General features: G+C 61.4%; 2 non-coding genes across 2 annotated transcripts; both read left to right on the plus strand.

The window, feature by feature from the left end:
- Positions 1-11,262: 11,262 nt before the first annotated feature.
- Positions 11,263-13,077, plus strand: LOC142790319 (small subunit ribosomal RNA). Its single transcript, XR_012889430.1, has one exon. It is a non-coding gene; the product is annotated as a small subunit ribosomal RNA (ribosomal RNA).
- Positions 13,078-14,796: 1,719 nt separating this feature from the next.
- On the plus strand, positions 14,797-14,949 carry LOC142790395 (5.8S ribosomal RNA). Its single transcript, XR_012889486.1, has one exon. It is a non-coding gene; the product is annotated as a 5.8S ribosomal RNA (ribosomal RNA).
- Positions 14,950-15,000: the final 51 nt, after the last annotated feature.

Raw genomic sequence — 15,000 nt, forward strand, 5'->3', positions numbered from 1 at the left:
AAGTACGGAGGGAACAGCGCGGCTAAGGGCTCGAAACAAACCCTAAACCGCGCCAAGTACGGAGGGAACAGCGCGGCTAAGGGCTCGAAACAAACCCTAAACCGCGCCAAGTACGGAAGGAACGGCGCGGAGAGGGCTCGAGACAAAGCTCGACCCTAAACCGCGCCAAGTACGGAGGGAACAGCGCGGCTAAGGGCTCGAAACAAACCCTGAACCGCGCCAAGTACGAAAGGAACGGCGCGCAGTAGGGGTTTAAAACAAAGCTGGTCCCGAAACCGCGCCAAGTACGAAAGGAACAGCGCGGTCGAGACTCGGAAGAAAAAGCTTTCAAAGTGTCGTAGCAAGATGCACACTGCTGTTCGTGTGGAACAAACGTGACTACCGTGCTGTACGGTGGAGTTCTGTGCGCAAAAGCGGCGCGTGTGTTTCTAAGCACCACAGCGTTGTGTCAAAAAAGAGGTGCCTGAGAGAAACGCATGCGACTGCCGTGCTTTGCGGCATAGCACCGTGCGCAAAAACGGTGCGCATGCAAGAGGTGTCAGAGCTAGCGAACTTGTGCCACGAGCAACAGGTCACTAAAAGCCTATAGATGACGGTGTTGGAGGAAAAGAAAAATATCGAGAAAGCACTGCGGTGTGCCGTGCGTAGGGACGGGCGCGCGTGCCACATGCCGCCGAAATATGGGTGTCGGAGAAAACAGAGTGCCGCGCGTAACGAGGGGCGCGCGTGTTACAGAGAGATATGCCCAAACGCATGAAAGTGTACGCAGGTGTCCTAAGGCAGTTTTTTTTTTTTCCTCATTTTGATGTCGCCCCGGCTGACGCGGTTTTCGTTTTTCCGTGCCGCCCCGGCTGACGCGGTTTTCGTTTTTCCGTGCCGCCCCGGCTGACGCAGTTTTTGCGCCGCCCCGGCTGACGCGGTTTTCGCGCCGCCCCGGCTGACGCGGTTTTTGCGTCGCCCCGGCTGACGCGGTTCGGACTTTGCACTTTTTGGCTCACCCCGGCTGGCGGCCCACTCACTCGATCGCCAGGTCTGTTTGCCCCGGTGGTTCCACCGCCAGGCTTAAGCGCGAACTTTTTTTGTTTGTTTTCTTTTGATTAAGCGCAAGCTTTTTTCTTTGTTTTCTTTTGATTAAGCGCGGGCTTTTTTCTTTGTTTTTTTTTGCATTCGCCCCGGCAGACGCGGTTTTTGCGCCGCCCCGGCTGACGCGGTTTTTGCCGCCCCGGCTGACGCAGTTCGGACTTAGCACTTTTCGGCTGTGCCTGGCTGGCGGCCCACTCACTCGATCGCCATGTCTGTTTGCCACAGTTTTCCCGGTGGTGCTGCACCCGGGCTCGCCCCGGCTGACGCAGTTTTCGCGCCGCCCCGGCTGACGCGGTTTCGTGCCGCCCCGGCAGACGCGGTTTTCGCGCCGCCCCGGCTGACGCGGTTTCGTGCCGCCCCGGCAGACGCAGTTCGGACTTAGCACTTTTCGGCTGTGCCTGGCTGGCGGCCCACTCACTCGATCGCCATGTCTGTTTGCCACAGTTTTCCCGGTGGTGCCGCACCCGGGCTCGCCCCGGCAGACGCGTTTTTTTTTCTTTCGCCCCGGCTGACGCAGTTTTCGCGCCGCCCCGGCTGACGCGGTTTCGGGCCGCCCCGGCAGACGCAGTTCGGACTTGGCACTTTTCGGCTGTGCCTGGCTGGCGGCCCACTCACTCGATCGCCATGTCTGTTTGCCACAGTTTTCCCGGTGGTGCCGCACCCGGGCTCGCCCCGGCAGACGCGTTTTTTTTTTCTTTCGCCCCGGCTGACGCAGTTTTCGCGCCGCCCCGGCAGACGCGGTTTTCGCGCCGCCCCGGCAGACGCGGTTTTTTGCGCCGCCCCGGCTGACGCGGTTTTTTGCCGCCCCGGCTGACGCAGTTCGGACTTGGCACTTTTTGGCTGAGCCTGGCTGGCGGCCCACTCACTCGATCGCCATGTCTGTTTGCCACAGTTTTCCCGGTGGTGCCGCACCCGGGCTCGCCCCGGCTGACGCAGTTTTCGCGCCGCCCCGGCTGACGCGGTTTCGTGCCGCCCCGGCAGACGCGGTTTTTGCGCCGCCCCGGCTGACGCGGTTTTTGCCGCCCCGGCTGACGCGGTTTTTGCCGCCCCGGCTGACGCAGTTCGGACTTAGCACTTTTTGGCTGAGCCTGGCTGGTGGCCCACTCACTCGATCGCCATGTCTGTTAGCCACAGTTTTCCCGGTGGTGCCGCACCCGGGCTCGCCCCGGCTGACGCAGTTTTCGCGCCGCCCCGGCAGACGCGGTTTTCGCGCCGCCCCGGCTGACGCGGTTTTTGCCGCCCCGGCTGACGCAGTTCGGACTTAGCACTTTTTGGGCTGAGCCTGGCTGGCGGCCCACTCACTCGATCGCCATGTCTGTTTGCCACAGTCTTCCCGGTGGTGCCGCACCCGGGCTCGCCCCGGCAGACGCGTTTTTTTTTTCTTTCGCCCCGGCAGACGTGGTTCCCCCCCCCCTTTTCGCTCGCCCCGGCTGACGAGGTTTTCGCGCCGCCCCGGCTGACGCAGTTTTCGCGCCGCCCCGGCTGACGCGGTTTCGTGCCGCCCCGGCTGACGCGGTTTTCGCGCCGCCCCGGCTGACGCGGTTTTTGCGTCGCCCCGGCTGACACGGTTCGGACTTTGCACTTTTCGGCTGTGCCTGGCTGGCGGCCCACTCACTCGATCGCCATGTCTGTTTGCCACAGTTTTCCCGGTGGTGCCGCACCCGGGCTTGCCCCGGCAGACGCGTTTTTTTTTTTTCTTTCGCCCCGGCTGACGCAGTTTTCGCGCCGCCCCGGCTGACGCGGTTTCGTGCCGCCCCGGCAGACGCGGTTTTTTGCGCCGCCCCGGCTGACGCGGTTTTTGCCGCCCCGGCTGACGCAGTTCGGACTTTGCACTTTTTGGCTGAGCCTGGCTGGCGGCCCACTCACTCGATCGCCATGTCTGTTTGCCACAGTTTTCCCGGTGGTGCCGCACCCGGGCTCGCCCCGGCAGACGCGTTTTTTTTTTCTTTCGCCCCGGCTGACGCAGTTTTCGCGCCGCCCCGGCTGACGCGGTTTCGTGCCGCCCCGGCAGACGCAGTTCGGACTTGGCACTTTTCGGCTGTGCCTGGCTGGCGGCCCACTCACTCGATCGCCATGTCTGTTTGCCACAGTTTTCCCGGTGGTGCCGCACCCGGGCTCGCCCCGGCAGACGCGTTTTTTTTTTCTTTCGCCCCAGCTGACGCAGTTTTCGCGCCGCCCCGGCAGACGCGGTTTTCGCGCCGCCCCGGCAGACGCGGTTTTTTGCGCCGCCCCGGCTGACGCGGTTTTTTGCCGCCCCGGCTGACGCAGTTCGGACTTGGCACTTTTTGGCTGAGCCTGGCTGGCGGCCCACTCACTCGATCGCCATGTCTGTTTGCCACAGTTTTCCCGGTGGTGCCGCACCCGGGCTCGCCCCGGCTGACGCAGTTTTCGCGCCGCCCCGGCTGACGCGGTTTCGTGCCGCCCCGGCAGACGCGGTTTTTGCGCCGCCCCGGCTGACGCGGTTTTTGCCGCCCCGGCTGACGCGGTTTTTGCCGCCCCGGCTGACGCAGTTCGGACTTGGCACTTTTTGGCTGAGCCTGGCTGGTGGCCCACTCACTCGATCGCCATGTCTGTTAGCCACAGTTTTCCCGGTGGTGCCGCACCCGGGCTCGCCCCGGCTGACGCAGTTTTCGCGCCGCCCCGGCAGACGCGGTTTTCGCGCCGCCCCGGCTGACGCGGTTTTTGCCGCCCCGGCTGACGCAGTTCGGACTTAGCACTTTTTGGGCTGAGCCTGGCTGGCGGCCCACTCACTCGATCGCCATGTCTGTTTGCCACAGTCTTCCCGGTGGTGCCGCACCCGGGCTCGCCCCGGCAGACGCGTTTTTTTTTTCTTTCGCCCCGGCAGACGTGGTTCCCCCCCCCCTTTTCGCTCGCCCCGGCTGACGAGGTTTTCGCGCCGCCCCGGCTGACGCAGTTTTCGCGCCGCCCCGGCTGACGCGGTTTCGCGCCGCCCCGGCAGACGCGGTTTTTTGCGCCGCCCCGGCTGACGCGGTTTTTTGCCGCCCCGGCTGACGCAGTTCGGACTTGGCACTTTTTGGCTGAGCCTGGCTGGCGGCCCACTCACTCGATCGCCATGTCTGTTTGCCACAGTTTTCCCGGTGGTGCCGCACCCGGGCTCGCCCCGGCTGACGCAGTTTTCGCGCCGCCCCGGCTGACGCGGTTTCGTGCCGCCCCGGCAGACGCGGTTTTTGCGCCGCCCCGGCTGACGCGGTTTTTGCCGCCCCGGCTGACGCGGTTTTTGCCGCCCCGGCTGACGCAGTTCGGACTTAGCACTTTTTGGCTGAGCCTGGCTGGTGGCCCACTCACTCGATCGCCATGTCTGTTAGCCACAGTTTTCCCGGTGGTGCCGCACCCGGGCTCGCCCCGGCTGACGCAGTTTTCGCGCCGCCCCGGCAGACGCGGTTTTCGCGCCGCCCCGGCTGACGCGGTTTTTGCCGCCCCGGCTGACGCAGTTCGGACTTAGCACTTTTTGGGCTGAGCCTGGCTGGCGGCCCACTCACTCGATCGCCATGTCTGTTTGCCACAGTCTTCCCGGTGGTGCCGCACCCGGGCTCGCCCCGGCAGACGCGTTTTTTTTTTCTTTCGCCCCGGCAGACGTGGTTCCCCCCCCCCTTTTCGCTCGCCCCGGCTGACGAGGTTTTCGCGCCGCCCCGGCTGACGCAGTTTTCGCGCCGCCCCGGCTGACGCGGTTTCGTGCCGCCCCGGCTGACGCGGTTTTCGCGCCGCCCCGGCTGACGCGGTTTTTGCGTCGCCCCGGCTGACACGGTTCGGACTTTGCACTTTTCGGCTGTGCCTGGCTGGCGGCCCACTCACTCGATCGCCATGTCTGTTTGCCACAGTTTTCCCGGTGGTGCCGCACCCGGGCTTGCCCCGGCAGACGCGTTTTTTTTTTCTTTCGCCCCGGCTGACGCAGTTTTCGCGCCGCCCCGGCTGACGCGGTTTCGTGCCGCCCCGGCAGACGCGGTTTTTTGCGCCGCCCCGGCTGACGCGGTTTTTGCCGCCCCGGCTGACGCAGTTCGGACTTTGCACTTTTTGGCTGAGCCTGGCTGGCGGCCCACTCACTCGATCGCCATGTCTGTTTGCCACAGTTTTCCCGGTGGTGCCGCACCCGGGCTCGCCCCGGCAGACGCGTTTTTTTTTTTCTTTCGCCCCGGCTGACGCAGTTTTCGCGCCGCCCCGGCTGACGCGGTTTCGTGCCGCCCCGGCAGACGCAGTTCGGACTTGGCACTTTTCGGCTGTGCCTGGCTGGCGGCCCACTCACTCGATCGCCATGTCTGTTTGCCACAGTTTTCCCGGTGGTGCCGCACCCGGGCTCGCCCCGGCAGACGCGTTTTTTTTTTCTTTCGCCCCGGCTGACGCAGTTTTCGCGCCGCCCCGGCAGACGCGGTTTTCGCGCCGCCCCGGCAGACGCGGTTTTTTGCGCCGCCCCGGCTGACGCGGTTTTTTGCCGCCCCGGCTGACGCAGTTCGGACTTGGCACTTTTTGGCTGAGCCTGGCTGGCGGCCCACTCACTCGATCGCCATGTCTGTTTGCCACAGTTTTCCCGGTGGTGCCGCACCCGGGCTCGCCCCGGCTGACGCAGTTTTCGCGCCGCCCCGGCTGACGCGGTTTCGTGCCGCCCCGGCAGACGCGGTTTTTGCGCCGCCCCGGCTGACGCGGTTTTTGCCGCCCCGGCTGACGCGGTTTTTGCCGCCCCGGCTGACGCAGTTCGGACTTAGCACTTTTCGGCTGAGCCTGGCTGGTGGCCCACTCACTCGATCGCCATGTCTGTTAGCCACAGTTTTCCCGGTGGTGCCGCACCCGGGCTCGCCCCGGCTGACGCAGTTTTCGCGCCGCCCCGGCAGACGCGGTTTTCGCGCCGCCCCGGCTGACGCGGTTTTTGCCGCCCCGGCTGACACGGTTCGGACTTTGCACTTTTCGGCTGTGCCTGGCTGGCGGCCCACTCACTCGATCGCCATGTCTGTTTGCCACAGTTTTCCCGGTGGTGCCGCACCCGGGCTTGCCCCGGCAGACGCGTTTTTTTTTTTCTTTCGCCCCGGCTGACGCAGTTTTCGCGCCGCCCCGGCTGACGCGGTTTCGTGCCGCCCCGGCAGACGCGGTTTTTTGCGCCGCCCCGGCTGACGCGGTTTTTGCCGCCCCGGCTGACGCAGTTCGGACTTTGCACTTTTTGGCTGAGCCTGGCTGGCGGCCCACTCACTCGATCGCCATGTCTGTTTGCCACAGTTTTCCCGGTGGTGCCGCACCCGGGCTCGCCCCGGCAGACGCGTTTTTTTTTTTCCTTCGCCCCGGCAGACGTGGTTCCCCCCCCCCCCCTCCGTCTTTCTTTTTGTTTTTTTTTTCGCCGCGGCTGAAGTGGATTTTTCGGTGCCTCGACGCCCCGGTAGTCGCGGTTTTTCCGTTTCCGCACGGCCCCGGCTGACGCTGCTCGGTCACAGTCGCCTTTTGTGGTGATTGCAGACTTCTTGAGCGCGGGTGTTTTTTTTTTGTTGTTGTTGTTGTTTTATTACGCATTCGCTCCAGCAGACGCTGTTTAGACTTTTTGTTTCCTCTTTTATCCTGCGACGAGGTGACGAGGTTTATTCGGTGCCCCGCCGCCCCGGCTGAAGTGATTTTTCCTGTCCCGTGCCGCCCCGGCTGACGCGGTTGGGACTTCGCGTTTGTTCGGCCGCCACGGGTTTTGGCGCACTCGCTCGGTTGCTTGTTGTTGCCACTTGTTGCGAACCCAGGTTTCTTGAGCGAGCGCGGGCGTTTTTTCTTCCTTTCTTTCTTTGTTCTATGTGTTAGCGAATCGGCCTTTAATATCACACGAGGACTCACAACCAACAATTTTCAGTTTGAAGTGTAAATAATCTGCAGGTGTTGACGTAACTGACTTGCCCCGTACCCTTGAGTACATCCATGAAGTTCTCGTAGTACTACTAAATCGCATTATTCCAAGTGGAGAAATTCCCATAAATTTGCAAACCTCTACACGAAAATCGGTGCGCGTGATAAAGTTGAAAATTATCGTCCGATATCAAATGTGCCTTCTATAACACAAATTCTAGGAAAAAAAAAAAAAAACACTTGTTCGCCGTTTTCTGCGCCGTGACTGGCAGCACTCCGGCGAAGCGAAACGGGGTCGATTCGAGCACGATATCGGCGTCTTTCGACGTGCTCGCCGGCGACCGTCGCACGAGTACGTCGCACGAGCGCGTCTGCCGGGGCGCCGTTTGCGAAGCCGACGCAAAAGTGGGAACCGCCGCTCGGATGATCGCCGCTTTCGGCAGAGTGAGTGTTGGCACTCCGGGGAAGCGAAACAGCGTGAATGCGCCCACGAAATCGGCGTATTTTGAAGTGACCGCCGGCGACCGTCGCACGAGTACGGTAAACCGCGTCAGCCGGGGCGTAGTTCGGGACGCCGACGAAAAAGTGGGAAGCGCAACTCGGATCTTCGCCGTTTTTGCAGGAGTGAGTGGCGGCCCTCCTGCGAGACCAAGAAGCATCGATTCGTGCACGAATTCGGCGCCTTTCGACGTGATCGCCGGCGACCGTCGCTCGAGTAGGGCAAACCGCGTCTGCCGGGGCGGGCTTCGGGACGCCGATGCGAAAGTGGGAAACGCTGCTCGGATGTTCGCCGTTTTTGGCCGAGTGAGTGCTGGCACTCGGGCGAAGCCAAACGGGGCCGATTACGGCACGATATCGGCGTCTTTCGACGTGCCCGCCGGCGACCGTCGCACGAGTACGGTAAACCGCGTCAGCCCGGGCGGAGTTCGGGACGCCGATGCGAAAGTGGAGAACGCCGCTCGGATCTTCGCCGTTTTTGGAGGAGTGAGTGGCGGCACTCCGGAGAAGCCAAGGAGCGCCAATTAGCGCACGATATCGGCGTCTTTCGACGCGCTCGCCGGCGACCGTCGCACGAGTAGGGCAAACCGCGTCTGCCGGGGCGGGGTTTACGACGCCGACGCAAAAGTGGGAACCGCCGCTCGGATGTTGGCCGTTTTTGGCAGAGTGAGTGCTGGCACTCCGGCGACGCGAAAGAGCGCGAATGCGCCCACGAAAGTGGCGTATTTGGACGTGCTTGACGGCGACCGCTGCAGGAGTACGAAAAACCACGCCAGCCGGGGCGAGCGACCCACGGCGGTCTGGGTGCTTATCGCTGCTATTATAGGGGCACCCCGGCAGACGCAGAAAAAAAAAAATTTTTTTTCGACCTTCTTTTTTGCTGGTCGAGCTCGGGTAACCCAGGTCGCAATGGGAGCCGCGCACGAAAGCGGCGTCGCGAGACGCGTTCGCGGTCGCTAGTCGCACGAGCTCGGCAACCGCGTCAGCCGGCGCGGAGTTCGGGATGCCGACGGCTAAGTGGGTACCGCTGCTCGGATGTTCGCCGTTTTTGGCCGAGTGAGTGCTGGCACTCCGGTGAAGCTAAGGAGCGCCAATTCGTGCACGATATCGGCGTCTTTCGACGTGCCCGCCGGCCACCGCCGCACGAGTACGGCAAACCGCGTCTGCCGGGGCGGGGTTTGCGACGCGTACGCAATAGTGGGAACCGTCGCTCGGATGTTCGTCGTCTTTGGCCGAGCGAGTGCTGGCACTCCGGCGAAGCGAAACGGGGCCGATTCGGGCACGATATCGGCGTATTTCGACGTGCTCGCCGGCGACCGTCGCACGAGTACGGCAAAGCGCGTCTGCCGGGGCGAGGTTTGCGACGCCGACGAAAAAGTGGGAAGCGCCGCTCGGATCTTCGCCGTTTTTGCAGGAGTGAGTGGCGGCCCTCCTGCGAGACCAAGAAGCATCGACTCGCGCACGATATCGGTGTCTTTCGACGTGCCCGCCGGCCACCGCCGCACGAGTACGGCAAACCGCGTATGCCGGGGCGGGGTTGGCGACGCCGACGCAAAAGTGGGAACCGCCACTAGGATGTTCGCCGTTTTTGGCAGAGTGAGTGCTGGCACTCCGGCGAAGCGAAAGAGCGCGAATGCGCCCACGAAAGTGGCGTGTTTGGACGTGCTTGACGACGACCACCGCAGGAAAACGAAAAACCACGTCAGCCGGGGCGAGCGACCCATGGCGGTCTGGGTGCTTATCGCTGCTATTATAGGGGCACCCCGGCAGACGCAAAAAAAAAAAATTTTTTTTTCGACATTCTTTTTTGCTCGTCGACCTCGGGTGACCCAGGTCGCAGTGGGAGCCGCGCACGAAAGCGGCGTCGCGAGACGGCTTCGCGGTCGCTAGTCGCACGAGCTCGGCAACCGCGTCTGCCGGGGCGGAGTTCGGGACGCCGACGGCTAAGTGGGAACCGCCGCTCGGATGTTCGCCGTTTGTGGCCGAGTGAGTGCTGGCACTCCGGCGAAGCCAAACGGGGCCGATTCCGGCACGATATCGGCGTCTTTCTACGTGCTCGCCGGCGACCGTCGCACGAGTACGGCAAAGTGCGTCTGCCGGGGCGGGGTTTGCGACGCGTACGCAATAGTGAGAACCGTCGCTCGGATGTTCGTCGTCTTTCGCCGAGCCAGTGCTGGCACTCCGGCGAAGCCGAACGGAGCCGATTCGGGCACGATATCGGCGTCTTTCCACGTGCTCGCCGGCGACCGTCGCACGAGTACGGTAAACCGCGTCAGCCGGGGCGGAGTTCGGGACGCCGATGCGAAAGTGGGAAGCGCCGCTCGGATCTTCGCCGTTTTTGGAGGAGTCAGTGGCGGCACTCCTGTGAAGCCAAGGTGCGCCAATTCGCGCACGATATCGGCGTCTTTCGACGTGCCCGCCGGCCACCGTCGCACGAGTACGGCAAACCTCGTCTGCCGGGGCGGGGTTTGCGACGCCGACGCAAAAGTGGGAACCGCCGCTCGGATGTTCGCCGTTTTTGGCAGAGTGAGTGCTGGCACTCCGGCGAAGCGAAAGAGCGTGAATGCGCCCACGAAAGTAGCGTATTTGGACGTGCTTGACGGCGACCGCCGCAGGAGTACGAAAAACCACGTCAGCCGGGGCGAGCGACCCACGGCGGTCTGGGTGCTTATCGCTGCTATTATAGGGGCACCCCGGCAGACGCAGAAAGAAAAAAAAAATGGGGACATGGCGTGCGTCACCGTGCGGCTTCGCAGCGTTGCCGAAGTCGCCGAGCCCTTCGACTGAGCCGAACGGCGGACAGGGAACGTTGGTCGGCCGTTCTAACCTGTCGGTGCCACGCCGAGACGTCGTTAAGGAAAACCGCGTTGTGGGCCTCTACGACGCCGTCGATTCGTTGTACGTTTGGTGTCCAGCGTGTCGGCGGCGAGTAGCGGACACGTCGTTCACGACTTCGGTCTTTCGCAGTCGACGCGAACTTGCGGAGAGTCGTGGTGCCTCACGTTTTCGGCAGAAACCGCGGCGGAATTTTCCCGTGCGTGCGCGCACGACCTCGGTGCTGTGCCGTCAGCGTAGTGTTGCACAAACTCGTGGCCTACCCAAGGTGCGGTACGTTTGCGGCCGTATCCTCGGTGGCAATTTCGTGAGTAGGGTCGCAAATTCTACGACCTCGGCGGGTTTGAGAGCGACGTAGACTTGTGGCACGCTCAACGTGCCACACGTTTCGGGGCACACCCGCGGTGAAATTTTCTCGAGTACGCTCGTATTAGTGCCCAAGGAGGTCTGGGTACTTATCGCTGCTATTATGTGGGGGTTCTCGTGAGCGGCGTACGCGAAAGCGACCGGGTGTCTGATATGCGGCGGGCTTCGGCCTCGTCAAGCGTGTCCTCGGGTCTGCTCCAGGGGAATCCACGGCAGTCGTCTGCAGCCTCATCCGCTTGATGCGTTAGGGGCTGGTTGTCGGACGGTGCCGTTTTACCACGATATCGAGGTGTGTTCCGTGTCGTCCTCGGGCGATTCAGATGCGAAAGCGCCGAAGACGCGGGCGTGACCCGTCGTCTGGCGGCTTTGCGGTCTCGGCTCCGTTGCTAGTTCCGGCCGGTCCACCGACAGTGCAGCGGGCTTGGGCAACCCGCACGGCGCGACCGAGTCGATGCAACGAAAAAGAGCGAGCATGAACGTGCTTCTTGCCGCACGGCTCCCACTCGTCTTTCGGGAAGGTTGTGCCGTAGCGAGCTCGAACGCCGTCATCTCGGAGTGCAAAATAAGCGTGTTGGGGCGCCTGAAGGTGGCCTCCGCCGCACACAGACTGCGTCCGGCCCGCCGAAGGCGAGGACGGACGCGCAGTCGAACGATTACCTGGTTGATCCTGCCAGTAATCATATGCTTGTCTCAAAGATTAAGCCATGCATGTCTAAGTACATGCCGAAATAAGGCGAAACCGCGAATGGCTCATTAAATCAGTTATGGTTCCTTAGATCGTTTCTTCCTACTTGGATAACTGTGGCAATTCTAGAGCTAATACATGCAGTGAGCCTGGAGCCCTTTGGGTAACGGGTGCTTTTATTAGACCAAGATCGATCGGGTTTCGGCCCGTATTGTGTGGTGACTCTGGATAACTTTGTGCTGATCGCATGGCCACGAGCCGGCGACGTTTCTTTCAAGTGTCTGCCTTATCAACTTTCGATGGTAGGTTACTTGCTTACCATGGTTGTTACGGGTAACGGAGAATCAGGGTTCGATTCCGGAGAGGGAGCCTGAGAAACGGCTACCACATCCAAGGAAGGCAGCAGGCGCGCAAATTACCCACTCCCGGCACGGGGAGGTAGTGACGAAAAATAACAATACGGGACTCTTTTGAGGCCCCGTAATTGAAATGAGTACACTCTAAATCCTTTAACGAGGATCAATTGGAGGGCAAGTCTGGTGCCAGCAGCCGCGGTAATTCCAGCTCCAATAGCGTATACTAAAGCTGCTGCGGTTAAAAAGCTCGTAGTTGGATCTCAGTTCCAGACGAGTAGTGCATCTACCCGATGCGACGGCTCGGACTGAACATCATGCCGGTTCTTTCTTGGTGCACTTCATTGTGTGCCTCGAGATGGCCGGTGCTTTTACTTTGAAAAAATTAGAGTGCTCAACGCAGGCGAGTCGCCTGAATAAACTTGCATGGAATAATAGAACAAGACCTCGTTTCTGTTCTGTTGGTTTTTGGAATACGAGGTAATGATTAAGAGGGACGGACGGGGGCATTCGTATTGCGGCGCTAGAGGTGAAATTCTTGGACCGTCGCAAGACGAACTACTGCGAAAGCATTTGCCAAGAATGTTTTCATTGATCAAGAACGAAAGTCAGAGGTTCGAAGGCGATCAGATACCGCCCTAGTTCTGACCATAAACGATGCCAACCAGCGATCCGCCTGAGTTACTCAAATGACTCGGCGGGCAGCTTCCGGGAAACCAAAGTATTTGGGTTCCGGGGGAAGTATGGTTGCAAAGCTGAAACTTAAAGGAATTGACGGAAGGGCACCACCAGGAGTGGAGCCTGCGGCTTAATTTGACTCAACACGGGAAAACTTACCCGGCCCGGACACTGGGAGGATTGACAGATTGAGAGCTCTTTCTTGATTCGGTGGATGGTGGTGCATGGCCGTTCTTAGTTGGTGGAGCGATTTGTCTGGTTAATTCCGATAACGAACGAGACTCTAGCCTATTAAATAGGTGCGGGGTTCCCAGCACCTTACAACCTTCTTAGAGGGACAAGCGGCTCCTAGCCGCACGAAACAGAGCAATAACAGGTCTGTGATGCCCTTAGATGTCCGGGGCCGCACGCGCGCTACACTGAAGGAAGCAGCGTGTCTTTATCCCTGTCTGAAAAGACTGGGTAACCCGTGGAACTTCTTTCGTGATTGGGATAGGGGCTTGCAATTGTTCCCCTTGAACGAGGAATTCCCAGTAAGCGCGAGTCATAAGCTCGCGTTGATTACGTCCCTGCCCTTTGTACACACCGCCCGTCGCTACTACCGATTGAATGATTTAGTGAGGTCTTCGGACCGATGTCCGGCGCGGCCTTTCGGTTGCGCCGGTCTGTTGGAAAGATGACCAAACTTGATCATTTAGAGGAAGTAAAAGTCGTAACAAGGTTTCCGTAGGTGAACCTGCGGAAGGATCATTAACGGATTGTGAAGGGTGAGCGCCTCGGCTGCGTCTGCGCCCGACACTTTCTGCCGCTGACCCCGTTTGGACGCGGGGTCGGCTTTTCCCCACGGGGCTGCCTGAATGTGGAGCGGCACCCCGTGACAAATTGTTGCGCCCAGCGGACGCCAACACCGCGACCTTGGACGGTCGGCCAGGTGGCGGACGCGGGTACAAACGGCGCAACGCACTCATAGGTCGGCTTTCGACCCGCCACTGCACCGTGGCTCGAAGCGCTCGAAATGCGCGACCCGACCGCTGCGGGACCGCCTAGTACTGTAAACAGGAGCGGCGGAGCGCGAACGGCGAGTCGTGGTTACGTCGGTAGAAGGCGAGGCTGCGCGTTCCCGAAACGCCAGCCGAGTGCCCTCCCGACCGTTCGAGCGTGCAAGAACGAGACCCGACAATCGCGCGGCGACTGCCAAGTACGAGAGGAACGGCACAAGCGTCGGCGGTCGGTCAAGGAACTGGCGATGTGACGGGTCCGCTGTGCACTAGTGCATACCGTCCCGCCGTCCGCGGCAAGCGCCTCCGCGTCCTCGGGTGACGGAGGCTGCCGGTCGGTTCTTGCAGGCGAGGGATCTCGCTGGCACCGGTTCGCGTTGACGCGCGGCCGGTCATGGCACGGCGATGCGACGGCCGAGGTGCGCAGTACTCGATGGAGGAACCGCACGCTCCGATGACCGTCCCGCCCTCCGCGGCGTATGCGTACCGACCGTAATGGTTGCAGCAGCGCCGGCCGGCTTTTGAATTCGCCACACGAAACACGGTGCGAGATCGCGGTTAGGGGAGCGTCGACGTTGCCAGGCGTTTTGCTTGCTGCCGAGGGAAAGGCGGCACGGCCACGTCGCGCTCGTCGCGATTAGCGGGTCTGCGCGCTTTGGGAAGGTGCCGCAACGACTTGCCGAAAGAGGAAGCACGGAAGAACGAGGGACTTGGACGTCCCGACAATTGAACGCACTTGCGGCCAGGCCCTTGCTGGCTTCGTTCTTCCGCCTCGAGTAGGCTCGTACGCGGCTCCGGCGCCGAAAGTGGTCCTTGGCACCGACTTCGGTGGACGTGGGAAGTGCCGCGCAAGTACGGCGCGCCTGGCTCCACCTGTTGGCTAAAGTAAGCAGCCGGATCGGCATTTTGGTGTGCGGTGGCAAACCGTGGATGCGAAAAAAGCTTGTGCGATTTCGTGGAACAAAAAGCGGGGGTCCCCCTTTTTATGCGGAGGAGACCGACCCGCCCGCCGTGGTGAACCGCGACGCCACGGTAAAAACGGGAGAGGCTTGTTGATGGGACCGTGCATCCCGCGCTCCACGGAGGCCGGGAGGCGGCCGCCCGAGGAAATGTGTAGCCGTCGAGGCCCGCATCTGCGTGCACTCTTATCCAAATGGGTGTACCGCAGGCATTTTCTGGTTAGGCGGGCCAATGAGAGCGAGCACACAACGATACCTACGGGTCCGGCTTGGAGAACCGGCTTCGACGCCTCCCGAGTATTTATAGAGGGGTGGACCACGAAAGCACTCGCAAGTAGCGGAAGCGAAACGCCGTCCGAAACACACCGTTTGCTCGATTTGCGGCAGCCGAAAAAGGCGCGGCAGAGTTTTGGAGTCCAAGCGTGCGCTGAAAAGCGCCCTTCTTGGCCACTGTTTGGCCGAGTGCCAGAAACGTTTGGTTTTGACTGTACGGAATTGAACAAACACTTTTTCACGACTCTAAGCGGTGGATCACTCGGTTCTCGGGTCGATGAAGAACGCAGCCAGCTGCGAGACTTGGTGTGAATTGCAGGACACACTGAGCACTGATTCTTTGAACGCACATTGCGGCCTTGGGTCTTCCCTTGGCTTCGTCTGTCTGAGGGTCGGATCACATATCAAGAGAGCCTTCGGCGCACAAGGGAACGTGAGCCGTCGAC

This window comes from Rhipicephalus microplus, unplaced genomic scaffold, assembly GCF_043290135.1.
Source record: "Rhipicephalus microplus isolate Deutch F79 unplaced genomic scaffold, USDA_Rmic scaffold_99, whole genome shotgun sequence".
Classification (NCBI taxonomy): domain Eukaryota; kingdom Metazoa; phylum Arthropoda; class Arachnida; order Ixodida; family Ixodidae; genus Rhipicephalus; species Rhipicephalus microplus.